The sequence below is a fragment of the Oxyura jamaicensis genome, chromosome 7 (assembly GCF_011077185.1).
Source record: "Oxyura jamaicensis isolate SHBP4307 breed ruddy duck chromosome 7, BPBGC_Ojam_1.0, whole genome shotgun sequence".
In the NCBI taxonomy this organism is placed as follows: domain Eukaryota; kingdom Metazoa; phylum Chordata; class Aves; order Anseriformes; family Anatidae; genus Oxyura; species Oxyura jamaicensis.
Window position 1 is genome coordinate 7,533,274 of NC_048899.1, and position 12,019 is coordinate 7,545,292.

At 47.0% G+C, this 12,019-nt stretch overlaps 1 protein-coding gene across 6 annotated transcripts in view; it reads right to left on the reverse strand.

The window, feature by feature from the left end:
* ERBB4 (erb-b2 receptor tyrosine kinase 4) overlaps positions 1-12,019 on the reverse strand; it is a 578,634-nt gene that overhangs the window by 327,262 nt on the left and 239,353 nt on the right. The gene's annotated exons all lie outside the window — the stretch shown is intronic.

The window sequence follows — 12,019 nt, forward strand, 5'->3', positions numbered from 1 at the left end:
GGCAGCCTCCTGCTCAACCTATCTAGCGTTCAGTCCGTTCTCGCCCAGAGGTTTCTGGCCTTCCCTAGCACTCGCATGCACACGCTCACCTACAAACAGAATAAATCATAAAACGAATACATGAATACTACAGCTCTTAGCCCCAGTACTGCCACTCCGTGATTCCTAGACCAAGGCGCGCTGGGTGGACACTCAGACATCCCTGCCAGGTCTTCTGCATGTCCTGGGGCCTTCCCACCACCACCCAGCCCCTCCACCTCCCTGGACTACTCAGATGGGAACACCCCAGAGCACAACTCCCCCTTCCAACAGGTGTGGTCACTGTAATGATACGATACGGAGGTGAGGCTCTTTGGACTGCATTGTCATGCAAAAACTCTCTAAATCATTACAGACACCAAGTATTATTTGGTGCTTTTTCCCGGTTTAAAAATCCAAGTTCTCCCACCCAACTTCTAACTCCTCACAATAAAAATTGTACAACAAAAAAAAAGGATGAGCCTTCTGTGCATGTCTGGACCAACTAGCTCAGCAAAAACTGTAATTTCTTCTCTCAGTCTTCAAATAGCCTTTGAATTAAATGCTTGCTGCAACGTGAGGAAGTTTGGTTTGGTTTTTGTCATCAGATTTGAGATCAAGAAGAGATAGGATGCTTGAGGATGAAAGGCGGAAATGCCAGATGAAAGACAAACCCAAAAAGATTCAAAACAACTCCACAAAGGCTCTGGGAGGAAAGCACAGATAACTCCATAGTGCTGGGCTTGGTACCCCCACATGGGCTCTCCGTCCCTTGGGCAGGTTGGGACGGACACCCCCTGCCCCCAGGGTCAGCATCAGCTTGCCCAGCCCTAGCCCTAACCCAGGATTTATGGTGTGGGGGATTTCCAGCAGCAGGGCAGCCTATCCTGAGCAAGGCTTTTGTTGAAGCTCTCTCGTTTTGGCACACTCCATCCTCATCAGGTGTCTGTGCCGAGGTGAGGCTCCTGGGCACCAGCCCCTTCTCGTCCTTCTCCTGTGCTGCTCCTTGGTGGCCTCGTCCTGGCACCCACGGACTGGAATTATGGCTGGGACACAGGTGCAGCTGGGTGCCATGCCCACCACAACAGCTACGTTACTCCCTTTCTCCCAGGTCACTTGGTTGGCTGGATGAAACAGATCCACCCTGGTGGCACCTAGCATGCCGCAGAGGAGATTACGCAGAGCTCGTTTCCATCAGTGGTGAAACATGCTGTCTGGGCTGATAAAGGGAGCACAGTGTAAACGTCTTTTAAATGCTCAATATTCTTCTTGTGCAGAGCATGCTCTGTTTTGAGGGGTTTGTTTTAAAGTTCATTTTTCAATTTACAAGCCCCCTACCTGCTTTTCATCAGGATCACATCAGGGACACCCTCAGTTAATCAGAAAGAAATGGGTTCAGCCTAGGAAAAGCTCCGATAACCTGTGGGAAGTAGCCTAAAATCCATAATAACCACACACACACAAAAAAAAACTCAAATCAAGGTAAATCAACAAAATCATAAAAGATTCAGATTAGAAATAATCGCTTATTATTGTAGAGAAACAATTTCATGCCAACATAAGAGAAAAGGAAGATTTTAAAAAGAAAAAAACAGCCTTCAACTTTAAAAGATGCAATTCAGTTGGTGCAGGTTCAGCATCTTCACTGTTGACCCAGACTGAAACCTTTCCTTAATCTGGGATAAAACACCCCAAAAACACCCCAAAATCTCTTGCTGAGGTCCACAGAGTGTCAGAACAGCTCCAGCTGGTGCTCACAGCCCTGGGCTGGGGCACACAGGGAACACTTGGGGCTAACGGTACGGGGCCTGAAACGCATTGCCAGCACTGCTTTTTCCTTCCTTTGCTTCTTTATTATAGCATAAGCTGGTTGTTCTTGAATAACCAGCCCCCCAAAATCTCCTAAGAGAGCTAAACGGTGGCATTTTTTGTCTGTGCTTTTTCCTCTGTGATTCACTCAATACCACTGGTAAATTCAATGGAGGTGCCTAAGATGCTTTGTAAAATTGCTCTTAGGGGTGTCTAAACATCAGCCCACACTGCCTTCCTTGCAAAACCCCACTACTGAAAGGAACAACGTGCCTAAGAGCCTGCTAATTCTCATTTGCCTGAAGAAGTTAAACAAACAAAATCACAGCACCCAAATACTCCAACTTATAAGCAAACAAACATTATAGAATTAACAAAGAGGTGCCAATCTAATTAAAATCAATCCACTGATACCTCTAAGCACCGAGGGAGCCTGATTAGTAGCTGTTTATAGTAACTGCTTAAGCAAATTGTGAAGGAGTAATAAAACGGATCTCTTCACTTGCCAGGAAGGTTTCTCTCACCTCCAAAACATGCTTTCAGCTCCGGTTTAAGGCCACATTTAAATCAATCCAGCACCTTCAGTGCCACAGCTCCTTGTGTCAGAGCGAAGGTGTGCTTGCTTTGCTGGAAGACCATGGTGATGCTCTTTGGGGTGGTTGGACACAGTTTGTCTGCTGCCCTTGCTGTTCCCAGCCACCACGCGCCTCTGGTAGCAGGATTCAGGCATGGGGAGATGCCACACACAGGGACAAAGATGTCCCTTGATGGATGTGGCAGCATGTGGGCTTGGAAATCGGGCTGCTAAAAGCCCTGCACCCACCTGCTGTGTTATCCTCCAAACTCTCCCCATTTTTATCACTCGTGGACCTCTGTTACTACCTTTTCACTCCGTGATGTCTGGGTCAAGGCAGCAAGGAAAGAGGAGCCTTGGAATCATGCTGTCTGTGGCTGCAGAACTAGCACTGAGCAGATCTGGCTGGCTGAAAACATGGCATACATCACACCCCAAACAAAAAGAGCTTCTCCCCCCCAGGCTCTTTTCGTGGGTTTCAAGCAGAGCACCTGCTCAGGAAAGGGAAGGCATGAGTCCCAAACCCTAACAGAGAAGAAACTGGGGCTGAGAGAGAATGCTTTCAGGAAGGAAAGTGTTTTTTCACGTGGACACCCAGTCCAGGCTGGGAAATAAGGGTTTGCTGGACAGGGGTGGACTCTGTAAGTCAAGAGGAAAGCTATGAGCCACAGGGAAATTTCCAGACACCCGAAAGATCAGCAAATCCGCAAAACTCCTATGAGACGTGACAAAGCTGAGATCAAGCATGAGGGGAAGGTGTTCTCCCCTTGCACAACCTGCGTATTTCATGACACATCTAAAGGCAGAGTGCATTAAAAATCTCTTTGGCAAAAGCACCAAAGGGAGCAAGAATGGAAGTGGGAGACAGAGCTTGTGCTAGATCCTCCTCAGGGCCACCACATCCCTAGAAAAGATGGGGATCAAAACACAGCACCCTCTGGATTGTCTGACCTGGAGATTTCACCTGGCCCAGCTGATCCCCACGACCTTCTGAGGCCGGGATGGACACAAGAACACGTGGGTACTTCAGCACTCACGTCCCATTTCTGCTGTGCACAGCAAGACTTTGCAGCCTACAAAACCAGTCGGGAGGGCAGACAGCAGAGCTCCTCCAGCACACAGACCCGCTTGCAGCCCCGTAATCATCACTGCAGCTGACTCCCGTATCTGTGACCGAGCTGCTTTCTGTCTGACCAGCCCCAGGACCAGCAGCCCTGCAGAGATGCTCCAGAGATGCCCGTGCTCTCCCACCTCGGTTGGCCAAGCCAAAAGGCAGCAGCAGAACGTGCGTGCTCCGACGCGGGCCATCTGCAGCTGCGAACAATACCCAGCTGAACAAATCATTCACTGCTGCTCTTTTCGGCACTGAGTGGGAAAGCGAAGTCTACAGGCTCAATCTGTGGGTGCTGCCCCTCCCCTGCAAATGGCACAGCTGCTGAAATTCATTTGTTTTTAGAAAGAGGGAAGGGGAGAAAAGAGTTTTTTCGGTATCCAATTCACAGAGCTCTGCTTTTTCTTCTGGGGCCCCCCCCCCCCCTTTTTTTCTAATGTGAAAAGTGCTTTGTGAATGGGCCAGCTAAAATTATTTATAATGAGCTGATTTCCATAAAATTGGGCTAATTAATTTCCATGCTGCCTGATGAAAATTGCTAACATCGGCTTTTTACTGACAATCGAGGTCCTGCAGGCAGTCTCACACCCATCTGACTGGTAGAAGTCCAGGCTGGATCCTCAGCTCGTGTAAATCAGCAGATCGCTACCAAAACAAGTAGAGCTGGGGGCTGATTAACTCAGGAGAAACTTAGTCTGGTTTGTTCTACAATTTATATGGGGTTAATAGGGTGTGATCTTCAATTATGGGCATACGGAGGTGAAGAGGAGGAGGAAGCTCGTTCTTCAGACTCCTGAAATCCAGGCAAAGACTCAGCCCAAGTAAAACTGTGTTCCCCCACTGGATTTAGGGACAATATCACCTCAATAAAAGATCTGGAGTGACACATTCCAGGAGGATGCCCCCCAAAAGTACTTGAGACACACAAATCATTTCCAAATATTTCCCTTCTCAGAATACTCGGAGTATTCCCACCTAATTTATTGAGCAGTGAAAATGGCAGCACCTGCTCACAGCTCCACGTCCTGCTCTCGGTCGGGTCCCTCAGCCCCGTGGCACCAGTCAGCTGGGAAGTGACAGCAAGGACAGCTCGAGGGGAAAATAAAAACCAACCTTACCGAAGCGCTCCTGTGGCTCGGGGTTTCACAAACAGTCAAGGGGGATCCGTGCTCCTAAGAGATTTACACGCAAAAATTGCCATCAAAAGGATTACAACTACCCCTCTAAACCCCTTTCACACAGCTTTAGAGCACTGGAGTCCACCCATGGCTACTCCTGCTGAGAGCAGTTGACTTGGCAAAACAGCATGGTGATGTCCTGCATCAATGAGATTTCACAGGTATAACCAAAGGCACGATGCAACTGGTTGTAGAGGCAGAAAAGTGCTCCTCACAGCATCTCTGTGTTGTGGGCTACACTTTGACAATATTTTCTAAATCATGTTAGGCATTAAGTCCCTAAGCCCACACGCCACCGAAGGAAATTCCCGTTGGCATTTAGGAAGGTATTGTAATCAAGCTGCAGCATGGGCTTGAAATGGTGCTTGGACTCCTAAGAAATATTCTGTTGATACTCTTGAATTATTTCCATCTGCACTTTTCTGTTAGCCCAGAGGTGTCTGTCTGTGATCATCACACCTCCTGTAATGTTGGTGTCCACACCTGTGGCCTCTCTGACCACATAGATGATCCTTCCCAGACAGAAAATCTTTCACATTAACACTGTGGACCAACTTGTTTATCGTACTACAGTAAACCAAAGCAAAGCTAAACCAAACAACTTGTTTTTCATGTCTAAATACTGCTAAATGGTAATGTATCAAGCTAATTTTGCCTTAGGCTTATTAACACAAATTGAATTTGCCACTAATCAGATATGAAGTTGGTATGCAATATGGAAATGAGTGATTTGCACTGACTGCTGTAAAATGCAGTAATTGTATTTGTGCAAGACACGTATCTCGCAAAAACCACACAATTATTAGTAGTCACACAATGTCTGTGACTTATTGGATACCGTCTGAACAATTTATCTGCTCTTTGCCTCAGGACTACACTTTCAAAGCATCTACAGAAATTGTAGGGCAAACGTTTCAGGTTCTGAGTTTACCTTGTGCCCCCTCATCTTCCAGACCTTAGGCTCTGCATGGAGACCTGTGGCTTCGTGGACACTTCTTGCCATCCTGAGGAACCCGGGGAGGTCTCACCGGGAGTACCACGGTCACTTTTACAGTGAGAACCTCTGAAATACTCCGGGTTGGTTGGTGCACTGCAAGCCTGTATGCAAGCCTCACACCTTCTGGGCTTTTAGAGCCAGTTGGGATGTTATCCTCTGTTGTCAACAATACACTTCTCCAACCACCTCCATCTCCTCTAGAGATTGCCCATAACTCCTCCTGAAAAGCTTTTAAAAGCAGAGTGCAAGCATACACATAGATTTTTAACAACAAGCCCTTGGAAACTCCAAGCCATTGGAGCACCGGGTGAGCTGGTGTTAAACTGTGCTGCTGGTACATACACAGCCCTACGTCAGAGGGAAAACACTATGACAGGGACCCAACAAACCTGCAGGTGAATTAGCTGCAGCCCGGATATCTCCCAGGTGCCCAGTACTGTGTCCTGATGGCACTATGGAAATCCAAAAGCTGTGACTTTCAGTGCTGGTCCCGTGCTCATAGTGAGCTGAGGTTTATAGGATGGGATGATCAGCCCTTCCATGGAAGCATCGTCCGGGGCAAAGCTTACGCTACGTACAGGCCTGGCACTGAGCAGTGTCTGCCAGCAGCTGCAATGTAGTGGCCACCTCTAAAACCTTCGTGGGCAACCCCACAGGGCAAGGTTTCAGCAGGAGGAAGGGGTGAGAGCTGCCGTGTTGATCTGGAGCCTCTGCACACTCTCCCATTTGAAACAGGCCCAGCTGTCCTGGCCCCTCTGAAGCAAGTATTTTGTTCATCCCACAAGGCTGACATCTCTTCTTCAGCTCCATCTACTATTATCTACTATTGCAAATGACTTTGTTACTGATACTCAATCCCTTTTGCAAAACCCAACCCGATATATAAGAGGTCCGGAGCTACCTACTGCGTTGTGACATGCATATACATGCGTTTAATACACTGCATTCAGAACATTTTTAGTAGCACAGCACTAAACCCTCAGTTTGCAAGCATTTATATATTGAGTTCCCTCACCATGAGGACATGCAGCTCCATGACCCCTGCAACTTTAATACCCGAGACTTATCCCCACCTCTGACAACCAATGGAAGCTCCTTAGGACCTCATTCAGAGGCTTCACTCCCCTACTGCCTTTATGCTCCCTATTATTCGGACGTGCATACTAGGCACAAATGCAGTGTAGATTTATATGAATACATATAATATAGCTAAAACCTTGATATATGTCAAGCTAATATCTCTTTCTCCTTTTATTTCCACTCTTGTCCTTATAGAGACGCTTTATTCTCCTGAAATATTAATTACGATTTTTCTTTCCCTGGATGTGCCCACATTTGTCTTTTGCTTCTATTTACGGCTTTGTGACAGCTCCTGAAAAGACAGTCAATAACTCTGTTTTCCACTCCCAGGCAATTTGAATGGATGGCTTGTAAGAAAATAAATTAAAAAGGTATATGGTGGTGGCAGTGGGGAAGAGGACACGAATATTAGGCCATGGTTGTGCCAGATGACATTTTCCAAAGGGGCTCCTCTAATTGCTTTTTAGCTTTTAATTCAGCAAGGCATAGTCTCAGCCCGGCTTTGGTGTCAATAGCAGATGAACGCTTTTCTAGGGAGGGAAATAATGCCCGCCAACGTGTTTGTGTTCCTGCCTCAACACAAAAGCTCCCTGGCTGATCTTTTAAACTCCACATATGGATCAGTCAGGAAAAAAAAAAGGCTGGAACAAAGCAGTACTGGGGAAAAGAAAGCATTCTGATCACCGTCACCTGCGAAGAAAATCCTCTGTGAATGCAGCAATGATGGGCAAAACCACCTGAAGATTTTGAGCACCCATTGCATGAAGTCCTGGAAGTTTGCAATACCTACCTGCCCTCTAGTCCTGGATGAAGACAGGGATGCTCACATCAGCCAAACCAGTCACAACATGACAGACCTCCAGACTAAGAGCAGATCCTCGACTCAGCGCGAGCCAGGGCAGTCCTCAAGGGGCCGGATCCTGAGCAAAGAACTGGATTCCCACTACTGGCAACATTGCATATGGTGAGACCTGAGCTCTCTGCACACCTTCGGCCACAATCCAGCCAAAGGTTTGCTCCAGCTCGACAGGGACCAGCCCAGACAGGGTGATATCCTACAGCGTTCCTCGTTTACTTGAAAAGAATTTTTCTGGAGTGCTCTTAATGTCACACACAGCAGCCTAAACATACCTGGTAAAATAGCACATGCTCCATGTCTGCAACGGGGGCGCTCGCAGCCAAACAACACAGTTGTTCAAGACAGAAATAGGTTTTTATCAGAGAACCAGCCTCCCAAAATTTGTGCAGGAATGGCAAAACCAAAAGAATATGTCATTCTGCTCAAGAAATGCTTTCTGCACATTGAGGGAAATACATTCCCAAAATATTAGTTAGAGTACATTCAAATCCTTTTTTTGATGCAATAGTTCATCTCCATTTCACCTAATGTTATGCACCACTTTATTTTAAGGGTAATCCTTTCCAAAGACATAGCTATCTGATTTGCATTCATTTTTAAGAGGAACGAAACGCCACCTTCAGCCACACTGCAGTGCTCAGTCAGAAGGCACGCTGTGCTGGGGCTTGGTGCCTTCACCGCGAGGCAGCGTGCTGTGAAAGCCCACTCGCTGCCATGCCCAGAAGGCTGCTGCAAAGCCTCTGCCATCTGGCGCTGACACCTTGTTCTAACCTACACTTTGTCCATGCACCCTTACTCAAACTCTGCCCTTTTAGTCTTTTTTTTTTTTTTTTTTTTTTTAACTCTTCCACCTGGGCCAGCAATCTCATTTCCTTTCAGCCCTCTCTGCACTGCACTGAAGTAACCTAAACTCACCTCAGTAGGACCCCAGCCTGCAACCACCACGTACAGCACACCGCCTGTCGTTACAGCCCATTCAAACTTCTGAGCTCCTAACAGCTCAACTCATCCAAATCTCACTTGTTTAGGCTTACTCCATCCCTGTTACCACACAGTATCTATATCCACGTCCTTCACCAGAAGCACAGCACCCTTCATTCTGCTGCACGCCACGATTTGCACTGAAATAACAATTTAACATCTCATTTCTTTCTGACACACCAAACGCTCCATGTTCTGGTGGGTATAATGCTACGGCATTATGCCTGTAAAGCTTATAAAGGGCAGAAGGGTGCAACCCTCATAAATAAAATGTAGTAGGGCACGGAAGTTCATAAATGATTTCCTAACTGCGTGGCACATCAGCAGGTCACTAAATGAGCTGACCAAAGCAGCCCCACCACTGCCCTAATTTCAGCAGAAACCGCGCTGTTGATGATGCCAATCAGTGTGAGGCGGCTTGATTTTCAGTAGAAAACTATCCTGAGGTGAAGAAGGCAGGTTAAGCTAAAAAAGGAAGAAATAATAATAATAAAAGATGTTGTCAACAATAGCATGAGCTCTGCGGGGAGCCGGGCAGGCTGCAGGCTTGCAGATGGCACTGGGGTCCTGCCGGACCAAGGGCAGTGGTCAAGCCCGCCGTGCGCCATCAGTGGCTTCTTCACATGCCATGGGCTGGGTTTAGGTGTGACTGGGAGACACCTTGGCCAAAATTACTGACAGCAACATTTTCACACTGAGATGGAAATAAGCTCTTCCGAGGTGAATATGCATACTGTGAAGATAAACGTGTGTGGTCAAGCGCAGCTGCGTACATACAGCATTGCTCTAGTACCTAGAGCGCTCCTTAGAGGTGCAGAAGACAGGTAGAAACTCCTAATTTGTTGTTTTTCGGGTAAAAGACAGGAAGGTGAGTATTTTAAAATAACGTTTATGTTGCCGTGACAAGCTGGAGTCTCAGCCCAAGATACAAAGGCCCTTCTTATTAGCCCTGTACAAAGCTGAACCCAAAACTCGGGCCGTTTCACCAGCACATCAAAAACCAAGCCCAGGCCCCTCACTCCCCCTCAGGGCGCTGCTGTTTGGCCTGCCTTCATCCCAAGAGGCTTTTCACTACAGCACACAGCTGGTGGGACAGATCTTACATCCCTCCTCAGGCACATGGACAGCACATCGCCCAGTGGTCCTTACTGCCCGTGGTGCTGGGGACAAGCGGCAGCTCAGCAGTGTCCCTGCTTGAGACCTTGCTGCTGGGTGGATTGAACCAGATTAAGTAAAATCTCCAGGCTGAGAACTTCATAGCGAGAGCCAAGCCAGCACTGCTCTTCCCCAGGATTTGGGGGGCAGCAGGAGCAAGATGCGGGCACAGAAAGAGCAGAGGTGCAGGGCACCAGCTCAGCATCCTGTGGGCACCCTGCAGGCACAGCCTCAGCACCCCGCGAGCATTTCGACAGCGAGGAGAAACCAATACACGCTCTGGGCAGCGGTTTCGCTCCGGTACTCCCGCGAATGAGTTCTGACTGTGCTGAATAGGTATCTTTGATGGGAGGTTAATCTGCAGCAGCAGCCGCTGCCCTCTAGTCCCAGAGAGCTGCCTGCACATCGATTGCCTCCAGTGCAAGGAGGATCTGGCCGGGTCCGCAGGGTAAATGCCTCCAAATACCGATTGCTGAGCTCCCAGACCGCGGTGCCGCGCGCTGCCTGGCCCCTTTCCCCCACCCACTAAAACACACAAAAAGGAAATAAGAAAATAACAGTATCAATACGGAGTATCACCCTCTGCGGCAAGTGCGGGACGGCAGCCCCAGAGCGTGGAAGGCATGTCCTTCAATATTTAACTTCTTCACTCTTTGTTCTCCGTCTCAAGTTGAACAATACGTTAATTACCTGATGAAGCGTTATAATTACTCTAACAGCTCTACTCTTAGTTATAATTACTGCATCAACACTTTCCTTTTCATATGCTTCAATCTATACCTATTACATTGTCATGATGAAGACACATTAACATTATAATACCGTATAATTAGCTGATGAGCAATTAAATTATTCCACTGCTCTTGTTCCTCTTTGCCAAGAGGTTGCTTTCCAAGCGCTATTATCTTCTTTTTCTCTGGCTTGCTTTAGAGGTTGTTTTTTTCTTCTTTTTTTTTTTAAAGGACCTCATATACTTTATTCAAACAATTTCATTTAGAATTCCAAGCGAGTGCTGTGGTTAAGGTCCTAGGAGAAGCTAATTTGTTCACAATATTTTAAACTTCTTTCCTCTCAAGTTGAAACTGGTTTTGTTTTTCAAAAGCTGCCTAGAAGAGGAAAGTGTCAGAGAAATATTTGTGTAAAAAATAAATGAATCGTTAATCGCTCCTTCAGAACACTTAGAGCCACGTAGTGGAATTATGCTAATGAGAAGGGAAAAGGGGGGAAAAAATCATATTATTTATGTTACTTTATGCCTGAAGGACAAGACCAGAAATATTTTTCCACTGTTTTTGGTAACATCTAGAGAAAAATGTTGGTAATAAGCTCAGTGTAACTATTTGAGGATCTGGACTCAATCTAGACAGTGGTAGCAGCGAATTCTCCCGGCGTACAGGAAATCTCCTTACAAATACTCTGCAGCACACGATAATGCTGTGCTAGACTTTTTTTATCTCTAGCACTTATCTTGATTATTAGCCTGCCTTGTAGGTCTCGTTTTCTTTGTCCCCTCACTTGGTTTTTGCGGCTGAAAATCACTCATTTGCTTTTCCCTCAGTACGGGCGATTCTTGGGTTATTATACACCCTTCCCCTCTCATCCTCCTGGCTAAGATCATTTTAATATGGCTGTAAAATATCAACAGTGCTGCCTTTGTGGAAACACAGGGCCCATCGCTTTTACACAGCCCTGGGCTGTCTGGTTCAGGGGATTATTTCTGACTTTCTTTTCTCCACGCTTTTCTGCCGTGGCTGTTGCTCTTCAATCAATGCTTTGTAATCAGGTGGCTCTTTCCATGTAATAACACAGAAAGATGAACAAAACGCCTCGGGACGACAGCAGGGCTGACCCAGGCGATGCAGTCTGACCCCAGAAGGCTGGGGAGCAGCCTAGCATCCCTATTTTCCCCATCTACCTACTCAGTTTTGCATGGGGGCTTTCCCCACCTCACTCTCTGTTATTTTTAGTATCAGAACCCCTCCGTCTTCATTTGAAGATAGTGGCAACTGTGACAAATCCCACCTGTCAATTACTTGATTACATTCCTCATTTTCAGAGCTACTCACCACGTCTTCTGCCACCTCCCACAGCAAACCTGAATTTCCCATCCTTGTGCTCAAGCTGTCAGTGGGCAAAATTCCTCATTTGCTGTAAGCACCATCCCTGCAAGCACTCAGGCGCCCATGCTTGCACTCCTCTCTACCCAAGAAAACCCTGAAGGACTTCACTAAATTTGTTCCAGTGAGGATTACTAAAA